The sequence below is a fragment of the Gymnoscopelus braueri genome (genome assembly GCF_963280865.1).
Source record: "Gymnoscopelus braueri genome assembly, chromosome: 17".
Taxonomy (NCBI): Eukaryota; Metazoa; Chordata; class Actinopteri; order Myctophiformes; family Myctophidae; genus Gymnoscopelus; species Gymnoscopelus braueri.
The window spans coordinates 28,523,338-28,534,670 of NC_137617.1; the positions used below are offsets into that span (position 1 = coordinate 28,523,338).

At 38.4% G+C, this 11,333-nt stretch overlaps 1 long non-coding RNA gene across 1 annotated transcript; it reads right to left on the reverse strand.

Annotated features, from left to right (window-relative positions):
* Positions 1-7,567: 7,567 nt before the first annotated feature.
* LOC308103991 lies at positions 7,568-10,148 on the reverse strand. Its single transcript, XR_013934784.1, has 5 exons — positions 10,080-10,148; positions 9,806-9,876; positions 9,579-9,701; positions 7,906-8,046; positions 7,568-7,601 (listed from the first exon to the last, which is right to left on the reverse strand). It is a non-coding gene; the product is annotated as an uncharacterized lncRNA (long non-coding RNA).
* Positions 10,149-11,333: the final 1,185 nt, after the last annotated feature.

Here is an 11,333-nt window from a genome sequence, read left to right on the forward strand (position 1 = left end):
ACAAGAGCATTGGCTTCTTTTATTGCATCTTTCCAGGAATAGAAAGCCTGCAGTTTCTATTAGCTTGGATTCCCCATTGATGATGTCACTGGTAGACTTTTCCTCGCCCCTCCCGTTTGTATGCGAGAGCTGGCGAACTTCTGGGAACTCAGATTACTGGTAGACAGGACTCTGAACTGTCCACAGCCCTCATCTGACACACAGACCGAGTAGGGGAAAAAAAGTACAATTTAATCATGAGCATTAGTGAGGACCAATTATATTAAGATAGGTTGAAAATCTGTGAAATCTGTGAAGTTTGATGGTAATTTATGTTTAGAATGATAAATTAAAATCATTTATTTCTCTTTGTTTTGTGGTGTAGGAGTGAATGTCAGAAGTACAATGAAAACAATTTATGGAATTAATAGGGAATGTCTGTTTGCATTTTTTTTATTTGAACATACACAGAATTGAAAAACATTTGCCTCATCTATAGACAATAATGATTGAATAAATAGCTCATAAAATCATTCTCATAAACCTTTGAGTTTTGAATGATCAGTAATTTAGTTAAATATGATGGATATGTAGCAGCTCAAACATTACAAATATTAAAAATTAAAAGGCGTGACTGGAAAAAAGTAATATGGGGGAAATTAAGCTATAATAAAGAGTTAATTAAATGAGACGAAGGATGAACCAGCAGGCAGATGTTTCTCAATATACAAATTCTGTGCACAGTCGTGGTGTAAAAGAAACAAGAAAAAAAATAAGTAAATAGAACCATTTTTGTACTACATAAACACAAATGCTCTCTCTGTATAAAAGACAATTCAATACAAATAAAATAAACAGTATTATCTTGGCGTGACTGCAGGAAAACCTCATCCTTTACACTGTACAGGAATAAACTAGTTAAACATATCTATAGAACACTTAACATGCAAAACCAAACAACCAATACAAATAAAATAATAAACAGTATTATCTTGGTGTGAGTGCAGGTAAACCTCATCCATTACACTGTACAGGAATAAACTAGTTAAACAGATCTATAGAACACTGAACATGCAAAACCACACAACCAACAAAACCCTTTCTAAACGTTGTGGATAATAAACAAAGCTGAGCCATAACCTGCACACAGGCAGTGCACGCACACAATACTGCACACAGACAGACACACAGACATTAAGCTATTTACGAGTGGGTTTAAGGAGTTTACTGCAGTGACTTCTCTGGTCTTAACCTATTTTAGTTATGTTAAAAGTGTTATTTCTTAATAAACGGATACATTTCAGAAGACACATGGATGTGATTTTATTTGAATTAATTCTACAAATGTATGCCTTCGGCGCGCCTCCTTCCGCTGCGTTCGCAATAACTGCTAAACATATGTCTACAATGTATATCTAAAAGAGGTAATTTAAACATGAATTATTTTCAACAAATCATCTAAATATACAAGATTTCCAAACACCTGACTTCCATCCCCAAAATCTGATAATGTTAATATATTCCACTATAAATATCACTACAATTAACGGACAAATACTCACTCAAAATGGCGACAGCTGCTAAGAAACAGAAACTGGAGGATGAATCAAGTGCCACGGGATTCATTTTTGACCTCACTATAGTAAAAAAAAAATCACACCCAGTGTGAAGAGAGCGGTGCCTTTCATGAGTTCATTTCGTTAGTTACTTTTTACAGACTTTGATGACTTCAAAGTATTTTTACTCATTTTTACGTGTTTTTACTCATTTTAACATCTTTTACTCATTTTAAGTTTTTTACTCATTTTAAGTATTTTTACTCAGTTTAGGAACTTTAAAGTATCTTTACTAATATTTAAGTATTTTTACTCATTTTAAATATTTTTACTCATGTTAAGTATTTTTACTCAAAAGTGTGTGTGTGTGTGTGTGTGTGTGTGTATAATTAGTGTAACTGGTTGCATCTTTGTGTTGCAATCAGCCGCAGCTGTTGAGGCTGTGCTCAAACATACAGAGGGGCCGTGCTCATACGGACACACAGACAATACTTCAATTTCAAACTTCAAACAGCCGAAAACCTATATATAGAAGGAGTATCATTTGACGGCAACAAACATTGAATTTTCAAAGATGCCGAAGAAAACCAGCACGCAATAAAACTGGCAAATATCAAGAAGCAATACAACAAATGTAAGTTTAGTTTACCCATATATATATATATATATATATGTGTATGTATGTGTATATATATATATATATATATATAATTTGATGATTTTCATTGATCTTTTATTAATGCTATTTCAATATGGTTTGGGCCTGTACTGCCCTATACAAAGCAGCCCTACAAAGCAGTACAACTACTTTTTTGGACACACCGACTTATTTGTGTATCTCAAAGGTCAAATTAGCCTTCGTGATTTTAAGGGATAAACAAATTTCAATAACAGATGTAGGCCTACAGTTAGTGTAAGATCACTTATATGCCGATATCTCATTTGCCTGACCAGTTAAGTCACTTTTAATCCCATTGTTGTTTCTTTTGTTCCTACATAATATGACCATAAGAACTAAATGTCTTTATCTAATATTTGTATTACAGACACAAGTACCCAATATAATCGTGAACACATATTCCAAAGTGTTATTAGCCACAGCCACCTTCAAAATGAAGGCGAGAACAGAGGATGAACCGTTTAATATCGTGGACTTTGGCAACCTGCAACTAAATCAAAAAGTAAGTATTGAATTCAAGCTTCATCATTTGACTTATTAGAGAACGCACGTTGTAGTTTTTTTGCTAACAATTGCTATTCAATGAGAATGTAACTGCATTTTGGTGTGACTACGCCCTATAGTAATGTTTGTAATTTGTGTGGAAAAAGTGTTTAATAGTATTTGCACTTTTCCCATTTGTATCTACATAAACGTTCCGATTTCAAATACAGTATAAAGTGCCTACTCCATAGCACATATGTTAGTTAAATCCGATCCCCCAGAAGTAACTATATATTCCGTATTGTTCTAAAAAGCATTATAATCCGATCAGTGGGCATTTTCTCATACAATCACAATGCAGTACATCTTCTAACCAATAAGGTGTTTTACTTAAAAGCATTATGGAGAAAATGGCCACTAATAGGATTCACATTTTATCCAACAATATCAAATATATGGATACTTCTGAGGGCCGTATACACAATTGTAACATCTGTGAGACTGAGCATGTATTATTAGTATGTAGATGTAGTCTACAGCTCAAAATAGGAGACTGTGCAGCAAGTATTTTGAAGATCGTCTATCAGTAATGCATCGGAAATAACTTATAACCTAATATCTTGTCTTTTCTTTTGTCTTTTGTCATAAGATTGGACAAATTAACTCACACTGCTGAAATTATACACCGAAGAAACCATCTACCCATCAACTGGACCCATCAACCTCAGAAATAGTGGACCCCACAGGGAAGTGCCATCTGACCATTTGGGGAACAGCAATAAAAGCCATGCAGGAAGAAGGATCATCATACAAAATCACTGATCTGACATACAAAAACTATTCACACCCATCACTAAGCACCACCCCAGACAGCACCATCACTGCACAGAGCACCGACATTCACATTCCCCAATCAGTATTATCCTATTTGGTCATCCTTAACGATCTGAAAACCCATGTGGACAAGACAACTGTCCTGTCCTCAGATCTCCAAGCCCACGTGGACATGATGTTTGGCCGGGTCTCTCCTGATGCTGTAAGGGCATTTCTCTCAGACTGTGCAAATGAATGATTCTAGTTTAAAGGGATAGTTCACCCCCATGAGAGAGGCTTCCCACCTCCGAGAATAGACTTTTAATAACCCAAAACAGTCTTTGTTTCGGTGAGTAGCGAAGTGATTTGGTTTATTTTTACTATAAGTTGGTGTCCTCGCAGGGCAGTGGAATTCCTTGTCTATTAGCAGAGCCGGGCGCATGGCAGGACGTTAGAGAGAACTCATTAATGCTCCGGACCAGGGCTAGTATCACAAGTAACCTAACATAAGCTAATAATGTCTTGTATTTTCCTTGTCTTTTCTCATAAGATTGGAAAAATCAGTCAAAATACTCGAAATCCACCCACCAAGACCCTACAACTCATTCCAAGGACCAACACAAATTTACGACCTCACCACAGCAGATCCAACCGGCAAGACTACCATCACACTCTGGGAATCCCAAATCGCATCCATTACAAATCACTCCAGTCCACATACACCTTCACACACCTAAAAAAAATTCAACACCTCACTCACAGCCACCTTATCCACCACAATCACACAAACACAGAACATGCACATCCCACAGCACATACTAGCACTCACAGTAGAAACACACCCACACAACACATCACGACCATCACCGGACCTATCACCACCAAAATGCACTGCACCATTTGCCATAAACACTACGAGCACTTCGACCCCAACACTGACTACAATAAATGTGCACACTGCAGCTGGCGGCAGAAATCCACAGACTACATATCACAAACATCAGGCACACTTATCGTCACCACCACACCCCTACACAGAGTCACCCTCAAACTAACAGCAGCAACACTCACTCACTATTTAAACACCAACCACCTCCAACACACCCTCACCACCCCAGAATCCATAGAAGAGCACCTACTGCGCACAGGCACCTTCACTATACCCCCAACCTTTTGGTCACCGCACTCAGCTCACCAGATACACACAGCCAACCATCAACCTCATCATCATCACAACAACCTGAACTACCCGAACCTCAACACCCTGACATCGATGAAGAAATATTAACAGCCGCAACCCAGCCAGATAGGATAAGAAGCCAGAGAACAAAATCGTCCAAAAATAATAAGTGTCTTTTTTTTGAAGATTTTTTGAAAATATGATTTGTTAATTTATGTTTAATATATTGTTTTATTTATCAATAAAAATAATTGATCAAGGAAACATTTTTTCATTCTTTAAAATGTTATATGAATGTTGTTGTATAGATGCATTTTACAACTATAGGAGTTATACAATGCCGCACTTTACATTTTGACAGAAGAAAACAGTTGTGAAATGTTTCAACGTTCCTTACAGAATGAATACTTTGTACAAGAGGTCCCTTTGTCCAAAGGCAAATAGGATAACTGGTATAATACTAATAGATATCCTTCATTACAATCAACATTTTGGAACTGGAATAGCACCTTCGCACCGAAATGTAAATCTACCTATATGAGAGTGACTGAAACTAAACACAAGCAAGCCATTTCACAACTTATGCATTACATCATTCACACAATGTCAAAGGCACATGAGCAGACTACTTACAAAGTAGCCTACAACTGTCATCAGAAGGGGTGAGCTCTAGGGGGTGCTCAGGGGGTCGGCGACCCCTTAGCTCTGACACTATGAGGGCTGGGGGCTCACGCATGCTCCACATGCACACACGAGCACGCACAGTCAGTGGCGGTCTTTAACACCTTAAAGTTTAAACGATAGCCTCTCAAGGTTCACGCCGTCAGTGGCGAGCAGTTCTCAATAGCCTCTACCTGGCTGCTTTGCATAACATTAGGCTACTCGAGAAAAGCCATGGACTTGAATTGAACGCGTTACATTCCTCTCACAATGAGAGATAACAGTCTCTGCACTGCAGAGTGTGAAGGGGATCGCTTCTCTGACCCAGTTCTCTGAGACAAGATTATTTTAACTACTTATGTGTGGGTGAGTCTATGTAAAGGGCTTTTATATAAAACTAAAGGAAAATAAAATAATGAATTAATTGAAACAAAAACAAATTAACAATGCAACAAAATAAGAAATATAATTACATTAATAATCACATGTTGAATACAGTATTTCAACTAGCACTGAGCTGAGTGGCTATGTGCACATGCCCGCGCACGTGCGTGCGCCGTCAGGTCATAAAATAGAGCCCCCATAGCTCAAAAATCCACAGCTCACCACTGTATATATATATATACACACACACACAGATATATACACATATATATATATATATATATATATAAGTATAAGTCTTTCCGTCCCTGATGGACCAAGCCTCTGTTTTGCTAACTACTCTAGATCACTGGTTCCCTAACCATCTACCGATAGGAGACAGAAAGTAGCCGATCTACAAGCTCACAAAACCTGAAAAGTTGTGAGATTGTAGATTAGCTATTTTCACAATGAAGTATGTCGGAGTAAGAGTAAAAAAATACTCAAATAAGCATTTCATGTTATCTTTAACAATTGCATCATACATTGACAAAAAATACTCTCGTTGCTATCTGAAAGGTTGTGAGATTGTAGATCAGCTATTTTCACAATGAAGTATGTCGGAGTATGAGTAAAAAATACTCAAATAAGCATTTCATGTTATCTTTAACAATTGCACATGCATTAATTAACAAGGTCATGTTTTATGCAATGCCCCCACTCACCCACCCACCCTAACCTCAGTAAACACTACATGTACAACTAAGAATGCCAAATCATGATCATTTCAACACATTGTCAAGGACAGGGATCGAACCAGCAACCTTTGCCCTCACAGACTGCCTCTTTTCTCATTGAGCTAGTAATATGGCATCCCTGACAATGTTTGTTGATATGTATAATTCTTTCCGTCCACTATGAACCAAGCCTCTGTTTCACTAGGCTGCGCTAGACCTCCTGCTTTCGTGCCTAGAGGGGCGGGTTTAACATCTCCGGAGAGAGAATGCGTGTGATCCCATTGGTTCACCGATCTGTCCGTCAGCCCCCGCCCCGTCAACACAACATTACGAGCGACGCCCACTGCACTCTGGTTGGTTGGGGAAATGAAACTTCCTATACCGGGTACACCGACACGCTGGTCCAGGCTTTTATTTTTTATCACCGCCTGGGATTTTTGAGTAATCTGCACGAAACCTTTTACATATGAACTTAGGACCTTTGCCGACAAAACGTTAGTGAAAAAAATGCAGAAGTTAAGAGCCAATGACTGTTTTTCATATAATTCAAAATGGTGGGAGATCTTAAGGTCAGAGGTCAAAAGTCATAGTGTGAAAGTTGTTCAGCATGAGGAGACGCATGTGTGTATCGAAGTTTCATGGCTGTAGGTCAAACAGGGCATGAGTTTTACCTGTTCAAAGTTGGCATTTTCAATTGAGTGCTATAGCGCCACCTTTTGACGAAAGATTGTGAGATTTATTTCTTGAAAGTTTTTCATGACCATCTACCATATGGCCGTAAAAAGCGACAGCACGGTTCAGCCAGAACTGCGAAAAGTGGCAGAAGTGACAGAATAATGCCAATATTAAAACATGCCATGCTTGCAAGCCTGGCCCTGTAATAAAATAAAAAGTAATAGCTAAATAAGAGCCACAATCCGATCTACCGCTTCGATAATCGGCCGATAAATCGATCATGAAAATAATCGTTAATTGCAGCCCTATTGTTGAGTTCATGGTGATGTCCTTTTGATGAACCATAAGGGTGACAGCTGTTGGAGACAAGGAGATATGAGATGTTTCTGCTACGCTGAACGTCTGCATCATAGATGCTTCCTGGGCGTCTTCCTAGGTCCTCTGGAGTTGAAGCCGACTGATGGTTTAGAAGGTTTCTTAATTGATATAAACACACCGTGGAAACAAAAGCATAAACACAGTAGGTCATCAATCAGGAATCAACAAATCAATAACATCAATAGATCACACATGACAGGTACAAAAGGCAAATATGATGCCCAATAAAGAGTGATCACATTAGTGTACGTAATTATTTTTGCTTTGAGCAATTTATTTAGATTTGATAGTCATTTTATATTCCCCTTTAAACAAACCATAACCGTTTTATTTCCATTCTTGGTTCCACATAAAAGTGAAACAGTTTGGTCACTAGGTGGCAGTGTGAGACTTTTGACTCACCTTCTGGGACTGTAGTGCAGGAGCCTCTCCTTTCTTCTCATAAGGAGACTCGGTGAAAGACAGAAGACAGTTTATTATTCAATGTTTTAACCTGCTTTCCAGGTAACTATATAGCTGCCATCAGGTGCCATAGCCTGGTGCCTGTAACACAAACAAACATTAATGTCAAAACACCATAAAATAGTTGTGCATTTTTCCACAAACTGAGACATATTACCAATACAATTCTTAGAAAGCGCATAACACCACATTGACCAACCATAACAAACCACCTTAGACAGTAAAATCCCCAAATAAGCTCCACAACTTAGAATCATACCATCGACAGTGCTAGAGACGGTCAGATTGTTTTTATCGAGTCTGACTAGGGGTGTGCCGATATATCGTCCCGAGATATATCGCGATACGTTTTCGTGACGATATGTATCGTTTTGGGGAAAAAAATAGTTTTGAATTTATTTATTTTTTACAATAATAATAATCAGGCATGCAAACAGCCCGAGGTGAAAAGGGTGACAACATGTTGTTTTTTTTCGGGTCAGGTGTCACACTATTGCACTATTTGGATTCAAAATGGCTAGTGGAAGCTGAAAAGCTACAAGTTTGCGTGTCTGAATAATGCAAAAACAGAAATATTTGTTTGCATTTGCTTTTTTTCTCCCCCATATATTTTCATAATAAAAAAGTGCGTATCGTATCGTATCGAAATCGTATCGAAGTTGTGTGCCCAATATCGTATCGTATCGTTTGGTGAAAATAGTGTATCGGCACACCCCTAAATCTGACATTTGCATATTAATCCAGGTCAGACTTGATCAGATAAATCTATGACAGTCTTGATCCAAGGCTGCCTATGACAGTGCGAGTTAGCCTGACACTCAGCCTGAATTCATTTCGCCTCTGTCTAGCAATTCAGAGGCTGGAGCCAGGCTACAAAGTCTAGTTTCACAAAATTGACATTCAAAATAATCTTGTTCCCCTTCCAGCTAGGTGCTAAATCTGTTAATTAACATCGTAGGTGTTGTGATCAGGGCCGGCCTTGTCCATCTGGGGGCCCTATGCAAGAAATTGTTGGGGGCCCCCCTACCCCACAACACAGTGGATTGACAGCTACCGTTTATGCCATTATACTGTATTAACGTTTATTATATAATAATTAGGCATTGCATTTGCACCTCTATCAACACGAAATGCAACAGTTATTTTGCTGGTAATTAAATACAGTCACTGAAGCACCTTTTCCTTACTTTATTGTCTAAATGCTTAGGGTTGAACATTTAACAGTTATCGCCAGAGGTGATGCGCCCAACATGTTCTTTTAAGACTGGATCAAACTTGGCAACAAGTTCTCCCTAAATTGCCATCGTTCTGCCTGTTGAGGGTGTCCACTGATCCTCTTAAAGCAAGGTTTCTCTCTGCTGAGGACTGAATGATGGTGATCAAACGAGTGAGCACCCCTCTCCATCAATTCTGCTCTGCTTGCAAGAGAGCCATCTCTGTCCGGTCAATTGTTTTTCCTGTTTTAAGTCGACGTTCTAAGTCCTTCCATGCAAGCAAATGTTTGACATGATCGGGACTTGTTTCATGCAACTTCAATATTGCCCCGATATTGCTTCAGTCAGTCTATAAACAAAAACATTTATTTACCATGGCAACATAGACAGTTAACTGACCAGCAACATTATCCATTATGGTGGAATCCGCAACAAAACCAGGAGTTACAGTACCGCTGTCATATCCAGCTGCCATGGCACTTGAGGGTATTGGGTCAAGGTCAGAGTGGTGCGATGATGGGCCTGGCATGAAAAAGTACTATATCAATCATATCTAAATTATACATCTTATAAACGAAAATATTATTATTCCATTGGCAACATAGACAATTAGACAGTCAACTTACCTGCATCATCATCCTCTACATCCGGACCAGGAGTTGCAGTGGATAATGAATCCACTGTGGATTCATCTCTGCTGTGTGGGACAATACAGATATATCCATAAATAGAGCATAGAACATGCAGAGTAGATTAAGTACAAGAAGACAACTGTGAATTGTGATTCATTCATGGGGTTTACTTATTTTATATTGGCTAAAGCACAAGCTAGTAACCAGTATACAGGTTGCACACACTGCTATTCAAAGAGAAGGCTGTGGGAAGGACATTTGAACTTACCAGTGCTTTCATCATGTCTGGTTTGTTCACCAGTGCCACCACCAAAAAAACTTCAGGACTGCTCCTTCTGTTATTGTGAGCAGAGAATAATGCATTATTGAAACTGGAGGATACAACAACCATAGACCTACTGAATGGTTGTTTCATTACCAATCAACACTGCATGCAAAATGTCCATCTTATATCAAACAAATGTGTCCCAAAGAACATAAGGGTTATTATCATCATCGCCTTGGTTTAGATAGTTGTCCAGAAACGCATACACAATTAAGGTCGAAAATGGCCACCGATCGGATTAAAATGCTTTTTATTGAACAATACGGAAGATACGGGTACTTCTGAGGGCCCAAACAGAATTTTAACATCCGTGGCCATGGGGTCAGCACTTTATATTTGAAATATTAACATGTATGTATAGTCCATGAGCCAGACAAGATTTCATTATCGAAAGAGTGGGCAAAACCATACCTATATTAAATTGTTCATAGGGTCAATACGAGTAAATAAATATATGATAACCTCTCCACAGGAATAGCTTTTTCATGGTTATAACACATTTTGTTATTTTCCCCATACGCACATGACAGGTGAAAAAAATGACAATTTAAAAAAAATAGTTTAATATCATAATGAAACTTCCCCAGTTGATTACATACATGAAGACAATGATTTATCGTATTACAAGTTTTCAGAAATTACATATTTAAATATGCAAATTAGGCATTTAGTCCATGAGCCAGAGCCCTAAAATTGAGCCAGATATTGAATATTCCCTCGTTAAAAACCTTTGACTCCAACATCTTAACAAAATGAAATAAGTATGTTGACTCTGGCTTTGTCCAATGTTCCAATGCTGATTCTGGAAAGTTATGCAAATTTGGGCATATTTTCCTAATGCCTAATTTGCATATTTAAATATATTATTTACTCGTATTGACCCTATGAACAATTTAATATAAGTTTGGTTTTGCCCACTCTTTCGATAATCATTGCTCAATTTTGGGGCTCTGGCCATGGACTAGTAGATGTACGGGCCGTAAAGTGAGAAAGTGCAAACACCCGGTTTAAGTTTATCCATTACGGTCGTGACAGACGACCGTCGTGTGATCCATGGCTAGGTTAACAAACCCATAGCTGTTAATAATAAGCGTTTTATCGCTAGATGTCCATCATCTGATAGAAATACACAGTGAACATTACCTTGTGCACGTCTCTTGACTTCCTCAAACTTCTTCTTTCCCGCACCCGACGGGT